This window comes from Excalfactoria chinensis, chromosome 6 (assembly GCF_039878825.1).
Source record: "Excalfactoria chinensis isolate bCotChi1 chromosome 6, bCotChi1.hap2, whole genome shotgun sequence".
Taxonomy (NCBI): domain Eukaryota; kingdom Metazoa; phylum Chordata; class Aves; order Galliformes; family Phasianidae; genus Excalfactoria; species Excalfactoria chinensis.
Genome location: NC_092830.1, coordinates 2,376,069 through 2,390,243, shown reverse-complemented (window position 1 = coordinate 2,390,243; position 14,175 = coordinate 2,376,069). Strand labels below are relative to the sequence as shown.

The following is a 14,175-nucleotide window of genomic DNA, read 5'->3' as shown; positions in this document are numbered from 1 at the left end:
GGGGAGCAGTTCTCAGTTCTGCCGGCAGGGCTGGGTGCTCTCTGTGGCTTTGCTCCTCGGGCAGCAGCGGCCTCGGAGCTCCCGCTGAGTCCCATCACCTTTTGCCACAGCAGCATTACTCAGCTGCCCGTAAGTACTGTGACTCAGAAACAAAGCTTAATTTTAAATAACTTAATGACTTGTGGGCTGATCTGTTTCCTAGAATCCAGGTGGATTGAATCTGTCAGTTTGAGCCATCTAAGCTGCTGCGCCTTGCCATGCTTAAATCCACGCTGGGGTTTGCAGGCATTTAAGAAAGTGATTTCTCCAGTGTTTTAATACTTACCTGTTTGTGCTGTCTGCGTGTGCTTTCAATTCTATCAATGATGTTTCCAGTAAGCTTCTTTTGTTCAAATAATTTGTACTGTACGTAACAGGTAACATACAAAAACATGTGAAAAAAGAAAAAGTAGCTTCGTTTTCCCTGTTTGTGGCTGTTAGGATGAAAGAAAAAGGGCTTCATCCAGAAAGGACTCAAACTGTTCCAGCTGCCCATGTCCAAAAGCATACGTGGCTGAAGCTGTGCAGCCCTGAGCCAGAATCAGTGTTTTAACTTGCTCTCACCAAGTTGTACCCTTTGAGATGCTGAGTTCTCAGCCAGACCCCCCCTTAGGTGGGTGACTTACCTGCTTTCCACTTCTCTCCTGGAAGCATGTGCTCCTGGTAAGACTGAGAGCCCAGCCTTGTGCTGTTCCATGTGGCTGGGCACCCTGCACAGCCTGTACTCTGCATCCCCTGCCTTCCGTCAGCCTGCAGAGGTTCAGAACAACTCTGGCCTAATAGGAAAGTGCCTTCCTTGCTTGGCTGACTGTACTGGGTGACTGTGTATTGTCTTTTAAAGCCAATCATTTTAAAGCTGTTCCGCTGTACGAGGAGAGAATTCAGAGTTTGTGTGTTATGCCTAATATTGGATACGTGGAAGAGATGAGCTCAAACTGTAGCCCTGCATCCCACTTCTGTCAGGTGGTTCAGGTTCTAATGCAGCAGAGTTAGGGGCTGGCTGATGGCTACTGTCCTGTGAGCTGCTTCTCCAGTACCTGTCTGTGCCTTTCTCCTTGGACATTTTTTAGGGATAAGAGGTGCTGTCTGGGACTTCAGCTGCTTTGCATGAGCTGTGGCAGGAGAGCAGCAGTCCTTTAGGTAGTGATGCTCCACTGTCCTGGGCACAAGACCTGAAGGACAGAGAGGGCAGACAGCCAAGTTTAAGCTATCTTGATTTGTATGTGCAGAAGAGCACTGGAGAGCACATCAGCTGCTCCTCGTGCACTTGCTGTAGGACTGCGGATGGCATTTTCCAGGAAAACTGGCCTGATGGAGTTCTCCGTTGTCACCAGCTGCTCTCTGCAGCTGCCTGCATGGCAGGGAAGGGGCGGGGGGTGGGATGGGAGGAAAGGATTCCAGTTAAAAATAGAAAGGGAGATTAGGAAACTCAAGGTACGGTTTCGACATTCAGCTGAGCTGCTCTGATGACTCGCTGCCGCCACCGAAAGGGGAAGGACTTGCTTGTGCTTGTGTGACTGCGCAGCTGGTTTGGCTGCCTCACCCAGCAGAAAGCCCAGCCAGGAAAACAGGAGTTTTCCACCATGTGGTCGTACATGAGAGAAGAGTGGGAGTGTAGGGCCGGAGAGGAGGGGATCTGAGTGCTTAGCGCCTGCAAGAAGACTGTTTAACTCCTCTGGAACAGGTAACCTGAGGTGTGCAGGAGCTGGATTCAGGTGAGCATCTCAAATGCTTGGCATTGGTATTGTTGGCTCTCAGCTTGCTCAGCTTGGGGTGAAAGCAGCTGCAGCATGCGTGCGGCTGTTTCTAGCTGGGGCTCATTTAGTTTTCATGTCAGTCTGTGTAACTGAAGTACAAAGTTATAAGGAGATTGACTTTGCTGTTTGTATTGCTCATATTCTAATAGTTGATGGAGGTTTATTGGGGTAGTTTGGAAAACATTTGAGAAGTACTGGGGCCTTACTTTCACTTACTGAATGTGTTCTGCCTGGATATGGTATTATACATTCATAAGAGACTTCGTTGTGCAATAGGCATGTGAAATGTTAGGAGGAAGCTGGCAAGAGGTTATCCAGTGGTGAATATGTTGTGTGCATTGCAGGCTGTGTACTTCTGAAGGACTGCTTTTAGAAAGTTTCCATTATTTGGTGTCCTGTCAGCAGCTCTTCACTCTGTCTGTGTGTCCAGTCTTTGTACTTAGAACTGCTTCCTGTAACTATTTTCTATAGCCTTTCTAAAATGTGGACAAAAGCCAGTTGAGGAAATCTACAGTTTTCTTTGCTAGAAACTTTATTTTCTGATATATATATTTTAAAAATTATTTATTTTAATTTTTGTCATCATTCTTTGGGGGTTGGTGTTTTGTTGTTGATTGGTTGGGTTAAGTCCTTTGTTGGTCATGTTGAGAACAGTGGGATTTCTCAAGCTGCCTTTTGGTTCAGTGGAGCACCTGATGTTGTAGCTCTCCCAGTAACCAGTGACACATCCAATTAGGTGCCAAAATAAGAGGGGAATACTCAGGGGCATTCCACATGCTTGGTACAGCAAGTGTGCTGCACTGGGTGCTGTCTTTCTGCATGGGACATGGAAGGAAAACAGCATTTAGTTCAGCACACCTTAGTAATGTTTAGCAGTATAATTCTTAGTCCAGAAATCCTGTAATGTAACACTTTGCCTGGACAAACAGCTTGGAGAAAAACTGTATTTATTCTTTTTAGCAGGTTGTGTGCATACAGCTGTAGAGAAAAACCTGTCCCGAACTCAGTGAAATCCTGTACCAAGTCAAATTCTGTGTTCTCAAGTGAATTCTAACAACTGAAGGTCCTCTTTTCAACCCCTGGATGAGAGTTCTTCATTCAAGAAGCTGGTTTCACTCAGTTCAGCTTCAAAATGTGTCAGGATGCTTTCTTCCTTGGTACTGGGCAGCTTCTTGCAACCAGCAGTACACATCATACTGTTAAAAAGATCCCTTTGGCAAAGCAAGTACATTTTTCATCGGTAAAGACGGCAGTGTTAGATTTAATTTTTAGAAACCGTGAGGTTTAACTCAGTTCAACCCAGTTGATTTATACTGGGGAAGCTAATGCTTTGTGGCTAGTGAGTGTTGCTTTTAGTCTGAGAGGATTTCTGAGGGCCGTTTGTTCTGAGCTTGTCAGGAGGGTATCTGCTTCTGGGAAGCGGTGAAGCTAGGAGGTGCAAATACTCTACTGCAAATTCAAAACCAGAGCTCAAAGCAACTTTCAGCTGCGTTAAGGTTCATTGTTTTCAGGGATTTCCTTTTGCAGCACATCTGTTCTGAAGCTACAGCTGTTTGCACGGGGCTGTGTTTTGGTGAAACGAAAGAGCTGTTCCAGGAGGCCCAAGTAATCCCTCAGCCAGGAGAAAACTTTGCGCCTGTTTTGATCTCTGAGCTACTAAACTTACATAAACAACCCTCTCCTAAACCATAAATATTTTTCAATGGTAGGATTATCTTCCCCGTGTAATAAAATTACAGCTATTTAGCAAAGGGACTATTTACAAGTGTTTTTCTCCATGCTGTGCAGCGGCCTGGTTTTTGCAGCTTGTGAGAGAAGGGTGGGAAAAGAATGGATCCAGTAATTCAGTTAGTCAGACTGAAGGCTCTGTTACCAAATGAGATTTATGTGGGGAAAAAGTTTTGTTAATGCTTAATGTTCTGTAACAGTCTGCAGAGGCATAACCGAGCGGTCAGCACAGGAGCTGCCGTCAGAGGAGTTTATTTTGAGTGATTACAGAGCCTGCTGTGCCTTTCATTTCAGCAGCCAGAGATCACTGCTGAACGCGGCCATCGTTGCTTTACAGACCTCCTGATCCTCTCAGGTTGGTTCTCCTTCCTTTGAAAACCTTTGAAAGAGGGAAAGGAAGAGGAATTAGGCGGGACTCATAGAGAACTGCAGCAGAGTGGGGAAAGGAGGGAGGAGAGAGCGGGTGCTGCTGCTGGTTAGAGGGAAAAAATAGGAAATAAAGAGCTCCATAGGGCATGAGCACCCGCTGTTTTGGTCTAGGTCTTGGTTTGGGATGAATACTGCCTTTCTTCCTATTTTTGTTAGATTCTGGTGTAATGCAGTTCGGCTTGCTCTTCTGATGAATCGCAGAATTGTTAAGGTTGAAAAAGACCTCTAAGATCATCTAGTCCGGACATCAAACACACATCACGGGTCTGTATCAATAAATGCAGCTTTACGTAGAGCTTTGAAAAGTGTTTTGAAATATGAAGGAACTCTTGTCTACAAGTCCCTTTCAACGCAGGTAAACAGAGCCTCTGAGTAATTAGGGAGGAGGCAGCTGCAGGCTGCCATGTGGCTTGGGACAGACCTCCTAGTTCTGGAGCTGCAGCAGGGAACTGTTGTGCTTTATAGTCCTGTGTGGAGGGAAGGTGTAGTGTGGGGGTCCCCTGAAGACCTACACACGGCTGTCTTGGACCTTTGGATGTCCTGCTGTAGGGAAGCTGCTGGGACAGCATAGCCCAGCCTTCATCCACAACTTGCTTGTCTGTCTGCAAGTTAAAGGTCACCACAAAGTCCCCTTTGGAAATACGGGGTGGTAAGAAGATAATGTGAAAATACTTCACCTCACATTATAATCTTGTAGCCGAAAGATTGCTTGCAAGTAGGAATGCAGTTAATTTTCATGAATTTTTGCAGACTGAGGTGTCAGCAAAATGTGAATCAAATTTTGGAAGAGCAAGAAGGGAAAGATGTGCACTGTAAACATGAGCACTGAATTATTTGTCAGCTTTCTGCTTTTAAAAAGAGAGATTTCTCTTAATTGTAGTGTTCGTTTCAATGTGGATCACCAAGGTGAATCAGGATGCAGCAGTTGCTGGTATGAAACTTCTTTGCTTACTGACTGACCCTGAGGTTTGTGTCCTCCATCAGGAGACATGCATCCCATTGTCATCAACAGTTTGTGCAGCACCTACAGTAACAGGGCCTACTGCTTATGTAAGTGCATGCATGTATATTTTACGTCCCTGCCTGCCCTTCATATTTTATTTAACAGAGTGCAAGGAAATTGGTTACTTAGCAAAAAATGGCTTTTAGTGAAGTTGTGACTTAAGTTTCCTGGTTTTGTCCTGGTGCTGTTTATATATCCTGTCCTTCCTGCTGCTCATGCTGTTCTTTCCCAGGATCTCCTGACACTTTGTAAACATTCATCCCTCCTTGTTACTCATCTAGAAAATGAGGAGAGCCTCCAGCTCTGCTCTGCACTGCCCATCTCCTTCAGATCCATTGTGCCCGCTGGGCAGGCCGAGAAATCCCAGTGAGGCAGATGGGAATGCAAAATTGTCTTGGTTTGCCTATACTTGATGGAAGATGCTGTTTTACTGCTGGGCCATGCAGTGAGCAGTGTGTTGAACAGTGAGCCCAGGGGTGCTGTCTTCCAGGGTTATCCTGAATGCTGCCCTTCAGATGCTGCCAGGCTTTGGTAATTCAGCTGATCAAGAATGAGTCAGACCAGCACCAGTTTTTTCTCTGAATCAAATAAGTCCCTGCCTTATGTCACTGATGACATGAAGTAAAACCTAAAAAACAACCTGCGTTGTTTTTTGTTTGGTTGGTTTTTTACTGCTATTGTGCTGCAACTTGGGGTGAGCTGCATACTTCATTGGGATTTATGCCGCGGTACTTTCATCCCCTTGCCCACATGAAATATTTGTGAATGTGGGTATATTCAGAGCCAGTGGAGGCTTTGGAGTGCCTGAGGACAGATAACAACACAACACACTTGCTTTTAAAAGCAAATTTCACGTGCGTTTCTGTTCTTTGCAGCTTTTGCATGTGCAGCCCCACCCTCACCACCATGGAAACCACCAAAGCAAAAGAAGCCCAAGCGAACCCCAGATGCACATTACAGTGACTGTTTGATATGTTTTGGTTTGAAGATTAGATATCACCTGATCTTATCTCTTTTAAAATAGTGCAGTTTTTTCCTTAGCAGTCCAAGCAGCACTTTGAAAGTCTGCATGGCTTGCATGAGAAGCGCTGCCAGTGCCAGGGGACTGCTTGTCAATTTTCACAGTCTTTCTACATGGAAGATTATTTTTTTATGACCTCCTTTTAAAATGTCATATTTTATCAGCTTTGCAAGGTCTTAAAAATGTTCTTTTCATTCACTGGATCTAGTTATGGCATGCTTGCCAGAGCACAGATCAAGGAGCAGTGCTGTGGAGCAGGACTAGCTGAATGTGATGTTGGTCAAAAGAGCAGCAGCAGTGTCAGGTTGGCCCCTGTTTGGTCTGAGCTCTTAAAATAGTCTGTTCAGGAGGCTAAAATACTCATGCATGCGAGTCCCTTGAGTCCATAGGGAATAGTGAGTGTGTTCTGCAACACGGAGGGCACTGGGAGGTGTCCCTGCCAGCAGCACAACACTGGATGGTTGGTGGAAACTTGAGATGTGACTGGGTCACTGCTGAACTGGTAACTGCTCCCTCCTGGTGGTGCTCTCAGCTCCATCTTGCCAGAGATTTCCCACAAGGGACGATACCCCCATGTAGGTGATCCCACTGTTTTGCTTGCAGCAGAGGTGTTCCATCCTGATCGTATACCTGAGGGAAGGGCCTTCTGCGTCTCACTGCCGGAGGAGCAGTGCTCTCTGACATGGCTGCTGCTTCATTATCTGCTCTGCTGTTCATTTTTTGGCTTGAACTGCTGAGGCTGTTTCCAGCTGTACTCTGCCTTCCTTGCCAGCTCTCTTCCTTTCCCCCAGGCCAGAGGAGCTGTGGCTTTGTAGTCAACACCGATGTGGCTGGGACAGGCAGGTCAGGCTTAGGCTATTTTTGAGCAGCACCTCACTGGTGTTAATGCCTTACTTTCCTTAATACCTTGCTAATCTGAGTGTCACCCATCTGCTTAAGGAAAGTTCTGCCATCCGCATGAGCACAGATTTAAATTCTTCATCTCCTTTGCTGCAGTTTATTTGGGTTCATCTTTCCTGGGTTTGAGCACTTCTGCTGCTGCTGTGGATATGAAGGTCTCATTATGTTAATTTGTGACTGGGGTCTCCTGTGGGCTGATTTATTTGTGGACAAGCAGCTCAGCGATCCTCTTGGAGTGACAGCATCCTGTAATTAAATGGTTAATCCACATGCCTACTTTCACACACCCCACCAGAATGCTTTTCAATTTCTAAACCAGCTGAAATTATCCGAGCAATTTGATTTGTTGGCAGCACACAGCGCACAGATGGGGAGCCCCGTGTGGCTCAGCCCAGGGAGCTGCCGCTGCTGGCTCGGCGCAGCACGTGCACAGTGACACAGCCCGTTACATGGCCGCGGTCATGGCGGCGCACTGCTCTGCTGTCAGCTGTCAGCTGTGCCCTCTGTGTGTGTAGTACAAGGGGATGGATCCTGGAGGGATTTGTTGGACGATCTGTAGCAAGCAGCTCTGTGTACCTTCTTTTGGTTCAAATGCTTGGAGTGGTTAGCGAGGCTTACTGGAGGCCGTGTGCCCACTCTCATGGCTGTGGAATCATGCCCTGAGCTCGGCAGTCTGTCTCTCCATCCCCTCTGTGCAGGACAGAGGCATCGTTCCACCGACCATCTCCAGAGAGGTACCTGCCTGACTGTTTGTCATTAGTGCTGCTTGACAAGTGCGGAGTGCCCGCCGAGCATGCTTTGCATTTATTTGGAGGCACTCTGTGAGGGCTCTATGGGCTGCGGGTGGGTCCTGGGTTTTAATGTATAGCGAGTAGGAGCTGAAAGATTACTGTCATTAAACACTGTTTTTTTTAGTGGAGCTTAATTCCTGTGAAATGAATACAGGCCGCTAGTTCTTACTCAGTGCTTGCGGCTGAAGTTCTTGTGTTGGTTTGGAATTATAGTTTACTCTTTGAACTGACGGAAGGGGAATGCTGACAACTGCCCTGCTCAGGCGCTCCGTGAGATGTCAGTGGGAGCTGCTGAGCAGCTTGTGGGCATCACCATGCAGCTGTAAGACAAACACGACACAGCTGTTTCTTATACCCTTAGTGTATGGGAAACTAGAGGACTGAAAAAAGGAGAGATAGTAGGGTGTCTGCAGGAGAAGCTTCTGAAGCTTTTGGTCTGTTACTGTTCGTGATTTCCAGAGCAGTCAGATAACAAGATGCAAGCTTGTTATCTTATCTCTCATCTGTTCTTTATTGGTGAGCAGAGTTGATCACATCTTTGAAAATAAACTGAGATGAGTATTGGAAAGACTGAGTATTTTTCAGACTTTGAACTCACCTCAAAGCTTTCGGGTGATCCTGCCAATGGTCTTGGCCACCAACACCTGGTGACACAGAGTTACTATTACTGGTTCTGTGGAAGCAGGTGTGTTTGTAAGCACTGTTTGTGCTCTGCTAATATCCAACAATGAAAAGTGTTAGGAGTGCATGACATTTTCGGGAGGAAAGTTGTGTGTGTCTGTTGTGTGGGTTCCATGCTGAATTGTTATTGGAAGGAAGATCCGAGTAGAGTTGCCCATGTATTATAACCAGTGGGAGGGATTGCAACTATCCTGAAGTCATCTCTGTAAAGGCAAGAGGAAAGAATAAAAACAGGGACCCATAGAGTGGGAAACAGAGCTGCTCTGACTGCTCTCCCTCTCTGGTACTCCTTGCTTTTTAAGAGCAGGTGGCGCATGACCCCGCTGGGGTGGAGAAGGGATGCATCTCCAGCTGTGCTGGATTCTGCTGAATGGACGTGAAAGTGTTTTTGCCATTAAGCTGAAGGCAGATAGTGGCAGATCTCTACTGCAGACAGGAGATTTGGCATCAGCGTGGCTGGCAGTGAGGAGGAGAAGGAATGCAGCTGATTTCTGGCAAGCGAGTTGCGAGATAGTCTCTAGTATTAACCACAAAAGGAAGATGCCAGGGCAGTTTGTCTGAATTTTCAGTAGGTCTGGCTCTGGTAAGGCAGGTTCCCATCAATAGGATTGAAAATCATTAACTCGTTGGCAGTCCAAAATGCCATTTTTTTTTTCTAGGCTTTCCAGGTTTCTGGTTGATCCGGGCCAGCTGCACAAGAGCAATCTTCATCTCCTGCATGCAGATATGCTTTCCATATCTCAGCGTTTGATGCATGCAACCCTGAACAGTTTACTGCTGGATAAAGAAGGAATGTGGGTTCAAAAATCAGGCTAGGGATAGCTACACCAGAAATGATGCTGGATATTTTTGTTTTCTTTTTCTTATATTTCGACTCTTTGGCTTTGGAGGCTTTTTGATCTGGTTCTGCTGGGACAGGCTTCAAAAGTAATGTATTAGAAATAAAATATTTATACCTCTAGTGAGAAATGAAAGCATATTTTAGGTTGAGTTTTCTAGGCACACAAACCCAGTTTTCTTTTGCATTAGCTGGAGCTCAAGGAAAGGCCATCAGGAGGAAGCAGCTGTTGTGGTCTGGATGCTGTCTAGTTCATACTCAGGAACAAGACCAAATATTAAAAAATATGACAATTAACCGATTTAGGCCCTCAGTGCGAGCTCTGTTTTTGCTGTACTTTCTGCTGGTTTTCATTTTCCTGGTCTGCGTGACTGTTTTTACAAATGTGCTGGCATTGGCATTTTAGAGCTCCATTACCATTGGTCACAAGACTGCTCTCGGCTTCCCTAGGCAAAACTTCCCTTTCTGTTTTGATAAATGTGTGGTGTTTGTTGGTTTCTTTTCCTTCTTTTTCTCAACCACCTCAACTTGGTTAACCAAGCCAAAATGTGGAACACTTGACAAGCCTTTTGTGTCTCTTCCTTCTTACCTTGTTATTTCCATCCTCTTGCTCTATCCCGTGCTTTCCCCATTTTTGTGCCTTGGGGGAAAATGATGCTTTTTCTGCCTTTTTCAGTGTTTCATCGTTTTTCCCTTTGAGGTCTCCAGTTGTTTCCATACAGATGTAAGGAGGTTTGTACAATTTCAAGAGGCAGGCAAGTATCACTATGTGCATTTTAGTACTGGTGATAGCTCCAAGGTTGCACGAGGACATGGGCTCTATTTCTAGCTCTGCCCTACCTCTGCCTGACCCAGATCCCAATGTGCAGCACGGATGTGGTTTAGCTGTGATGTAGACAACGGCCAGCCCTTGGAGCTTCCTGAGTGCAGGCTGCTTCTCTCCAGAGAGCACACATGCCAGGTTTGAGTGGGGTCTGTGGGGGCTTTCTTCTTAGTGCAGAAGTGATGGGTGCTGTTGGACAGCTTTGGTACTGCTCTGGAAGTCTTTGCTGAAGAATTATAGATCCCAGTGTCAAAGCAGATTTACCCATATGTGAGGTAAGCTGTTAGAATTGCAAAACAGAGTTGTTAGAAGTTGAATTTAGATATATATATATATTTTTCCCGTTGAAAATTGCCTCTGGGGGAAGGTGGGTTGTTGTTTGCATCTTTTTTTCGTACAGAATTAAAAACATATGTGTAGGGGGATTAGAAGACTGGTTTCCAATTGCAGCCATTCAAAAAACGCTAATATCTTATCCCATTTCCGCTGCAGGCGTTGCAGTACTGAAGAACTTGGATGTCAGGGCTGCAGCATGCAGTACAAAATGACATATGTGCTTGGACTATCCTTGCAATAGGTGGAAAGCCCTTAGTTGTTCCTACAAATGCTGGCTGCTCTTCTGGTCCTGTGGTGCACAATGAGTCTTTTGGGGCTGAAATAATTCTTCAAAAGTTAAAGCAAAGCCAGCAGCTACTCTCCCCACCCCATCCTGTCCACCCCTGGATCACTAAAAGCAGGATTTCCGTAGTGTCAGAACAAAAGCCCTGCTTAGCAACTGGCCAGATAATGAGCTTGCTGGTCAGCTGAAGCCTTCTCCAAGTGTTTGCTGGTTTCTATAACTACTACAGAGCTGCAGAAAGGGTGAGGAATAAAGTTGAGCAGACAGATTTAGGCCTACAAAGAAGCCAAGAATGAGGCTTTCCTTCTCATCAGAGCTGGAGGAAAAAGTCTCTGTGAATTAGTACAGGGTGTGTATGTATAATACACACGTATGTCATATAGGTTATGTATTTGTATAACAGCTTTAAGGATACCTGCTAGCAGTGCTTCCTCTGAAACTCGTTTCTTGATTCAGGTTCAGTGCAAATACTTTCAGTTTGAAATCCTTGCTGCTGAACTCTGACACTGAGTCAGAGCTGTACTGCTGAGATCCCTGCTTGCTAGTGGACTTTGCATTGCTTTGCTCCTATAAACTAGGGTAGACTTATTTCCTTCCTGTAGAATTACTTAGGCAAAAACGGGCTGCTTGGGGATTTATGTAGCATGCAGGTAATTTTTTCTCTCTAAAACTGTGTGAGCAGATATTGAGGGTATGTGGGAGTTTCTTTGCAGTTCGATTGCAGCCTGTTTTGTCTTGGTAGTAATTCTGCTTGTTTTCTGTCTGGGGCTGACCTTGGAAACCTATCTCAGAGCTCTGTGAAACTTGTACACTCGTCCATGCCTCTGTTGTATATTTACAGTTAGCTTCTATTTGCAAATATTTGTCTTTACGGCACAAAGCAAGTATCCCTTAGTGTTTTAAAATGCCAGTAATCTCTTGCTTGCCGGCAGTGCAGTATTGTGCAAGGGGCAGTTTCTGGTTTGGAAGCAACAATGTCCTGCAGAGAGGGAGATGGTTCAGTGCATTGCTTGAGAGCTCATGCTAGGGAGACTGGCAGGCAGAGGCACTTTGTAGTTGCAGGACATCCAGTTGAGGAGATGTGGGAGCATTATTGTAAGTGATGACAAAATTCCTGTAGAGGAGGTGACTACTACTGTGACTCACATGCTGCTGTTACAAGCAGTTTGTTTTGTGCTGTAAAACTGCAGAACGAGAGCTTCCTCCAGACTACATTTAGTGTCCATGTAACTTCAGCTTGCCGGTGAGTTTTTGGAATTGGCTGGTGGGTTGCTTGCTGGAGCATTAAAACTTCAGTCGTTACAGCACTCAATTTTTTCCTGGTCATGTGTGCAGTCATCATCAGTGGGTATGTCAGTGTATGTTAGTTTTCAAGAGAGAAAGTGTCGTCCTTTTATCTTTAAACTGTGCTTACCTGTCTCCAGGCATTGCTTGTTTTAGCAATACTTTTGCTTATGGCTCAATCATCTCAGCTTTTTGGGGGTGCTGACAAACGACAGACTTTGCAACTAAAATGCACCTACTGCATGGGAAAGGATTTGTGAATCTCCTTGGCTGTGTGGAGCTGGTTGAGATTTCTGAGATGGCTGGTTTTTTTGGTGGATTTCTATAGTGACTGTTGCCTTGGCAGCAAAGGTCCTTGCTTAGAGAATAAAAGCACTGTGCAAGCATGAGGAAGGCATTAGGGATCAGTGGTCCCTTTTCCTCATCTACTTCTACTTAACCTCTCTTCATTCAGATGCCAAGGGAACATCAAAGGGTCTTTTTCTGCTCTTTCTAGCTTGACAGTGTTAATGATGAATTGCTGCAAGTTTAGAAGTAATAAGGAGTGGTGTATTAAATTTCAAGCCAGCTTTGGGAGGGAGATGACAGCACTGTGGCCCACGCAGCCATCCCAGAGGCTGTACTTCTGGGGTTGTCCATCACTTGCTTAGCAGCGAGAAGGTGGACTTTGAAATGAAGATCATGACATGTAGCGTGGGTCCTTAGTTATCCTCCAAGCAGACCTGTGGGCAGAAAATTGCAGGCTCCTGTACCTTGGCCAGCAGGCTGAGAGCAGAGTTGAAGGCAGCAGGCAGATCTTGTCCTTTAATCAAAGAGCTAGTTGCTCTCTGATGCTTGTTGTGCTCAACTGCATCTTCCAGTGAGAAACCTGTGAGGTTTCCTAGTGCTTGTCGAACCTCCTGGTGTAACTGTGGTTTTGGTATTCCAGCCTCTCTGTGGTGGGATTGAAGTGGTAGGGGGAAGAGCTTCACTTACAGCACTCTCTGTTTTGCAATTGGAAGAGGATCTGTAAGTTCCTTTAATATTTGCTGTGAATATAGAGAAAAGGTTGTGTCAACATAAGAAGGTGGGAGCTGGGAGACTTGCCAAAGTTGCTTCATCTCTCTCAGTCTTGTGACGGGTTTTTTGAGATACCGGTTTTTGTCCTGTGTTGTTATTGTGGTGGTGCAATTGGTATCATTATGCTAATCACATCTGTATTTATCGTTCATTATCAGATACCAGCTCCTTAGTGAAGCAGGTATGATGCAGATGGAGAGAGCATTTTTGTTGCCTGCCTGAGCTCCCAACCCAATGCACATAGCCCCAGTGCATATGAGTGGTGGCTGACATCTTTGGCCTCTGTGTTTTAAAACCAGTAGTCTCTGGGAAGAAATGCTTTTATACTCTAACAGGACAAAAACGCAGGACTTGAGCCATCTATTTTTCCACAGGGTATCTCTTAAAGGCATTATTTATAAGTTTTAAGAAGAAAGCACATGCGTGTTTCTGAATTGACAGTATTTTCTTTAAGCAGCGTTGCAGGCTCCCACAGTTTTGCTGCTGGAAGCACACATTTGTTACTTCTCATAGAGCGCTAGGCCCGGTCTCATAGGATTATACAAGTGCATTATGACTTTTGTTCCAGAATGAGAATAGCATTTGCAACAGTTTTTTGTTCTTTCACACTGCATGTAGAGTTCATCTTAAAATTACTAGCTTAGCCCAGGCAAGAGAAGGTGTACATGTAGTAAGCAATGAGATGTAATGTCGGGATCAGCTGCAGTTTCTTGTGCAGAGATAAATGCAGTTCTGTGTCTTGGGGATCCTGACTCCTTAAGCAAGCAGGAAGCTGCAGTATGTTGTCAGGGGCTTGACACAAAAACTGATGTGCTAAGAAGAAAATGGTTAGTTCTCTCCCCCTTTCCAACTTTCTGAGTGTTTGGGAAGCCAGCATTTGCTCTTCAGCTTATATGAGTGCAAAGCCTTAATACTACCCCACCTCATGGTGTGTGCTGAGTGCTCCGACAGCCCCAAATCCATGCTGAATTTGTAAAGCAAAGCTTGCAGAGGCAGCTGATGGAACTCTTTGGTGGCATATCACCTGAGATGGGAATATCATGGGCATCAAAATGGATGGTAGCATGGCATAGTGTGAGGGTGCAGGTTCATGGCCAACCTTCATGCTGCAGCCAGTATGGGACCCAAGAGCTCAGATGCCTTCTGGTAATGCAGCACAGTGAGTACAGCACAGCATGGAGTGGTATCGAGCCAAGCTGTCCT

General features: G+C 45.5%; 1 protein-coding gene across 8 annotated transcripts in view; it reads left to right on the top strand.

Annotated features, from left to right (window-relative positions):
* The window catches only part of SGMS1 (sphingomyelin synthase 1), a 70,314-nt gene that overhangs the window by 41,050 nt on the left and 15,089 nt on the right, over positions 1-14,175 (top strand). Inside the window, exon 1 of one of the 8 annotated variants that reach the window (XM_072340725.1) lies at positions 1,537-1,754. The exons of 2 other annotated variants lie outside the window; for them this stretch is intronic. The gene's annotated coding sequence lies outside the window, so the exon portion shown is untranslated. Of the gene's footprint in view, positions 1-1,536; positions 1,755-3,764; positions 3,880-7,308; positions 7,612-10,265; positions 10,286-11,809; positions 11,873-12,896; positions 12,922-14,175 lie in introns of those variants that run through there. 5 more of the 8 variants (XM_072340728.1, XM_072340726.1, XM_072340731.1 and 2 more) reach the window with 5 other exon arrangements.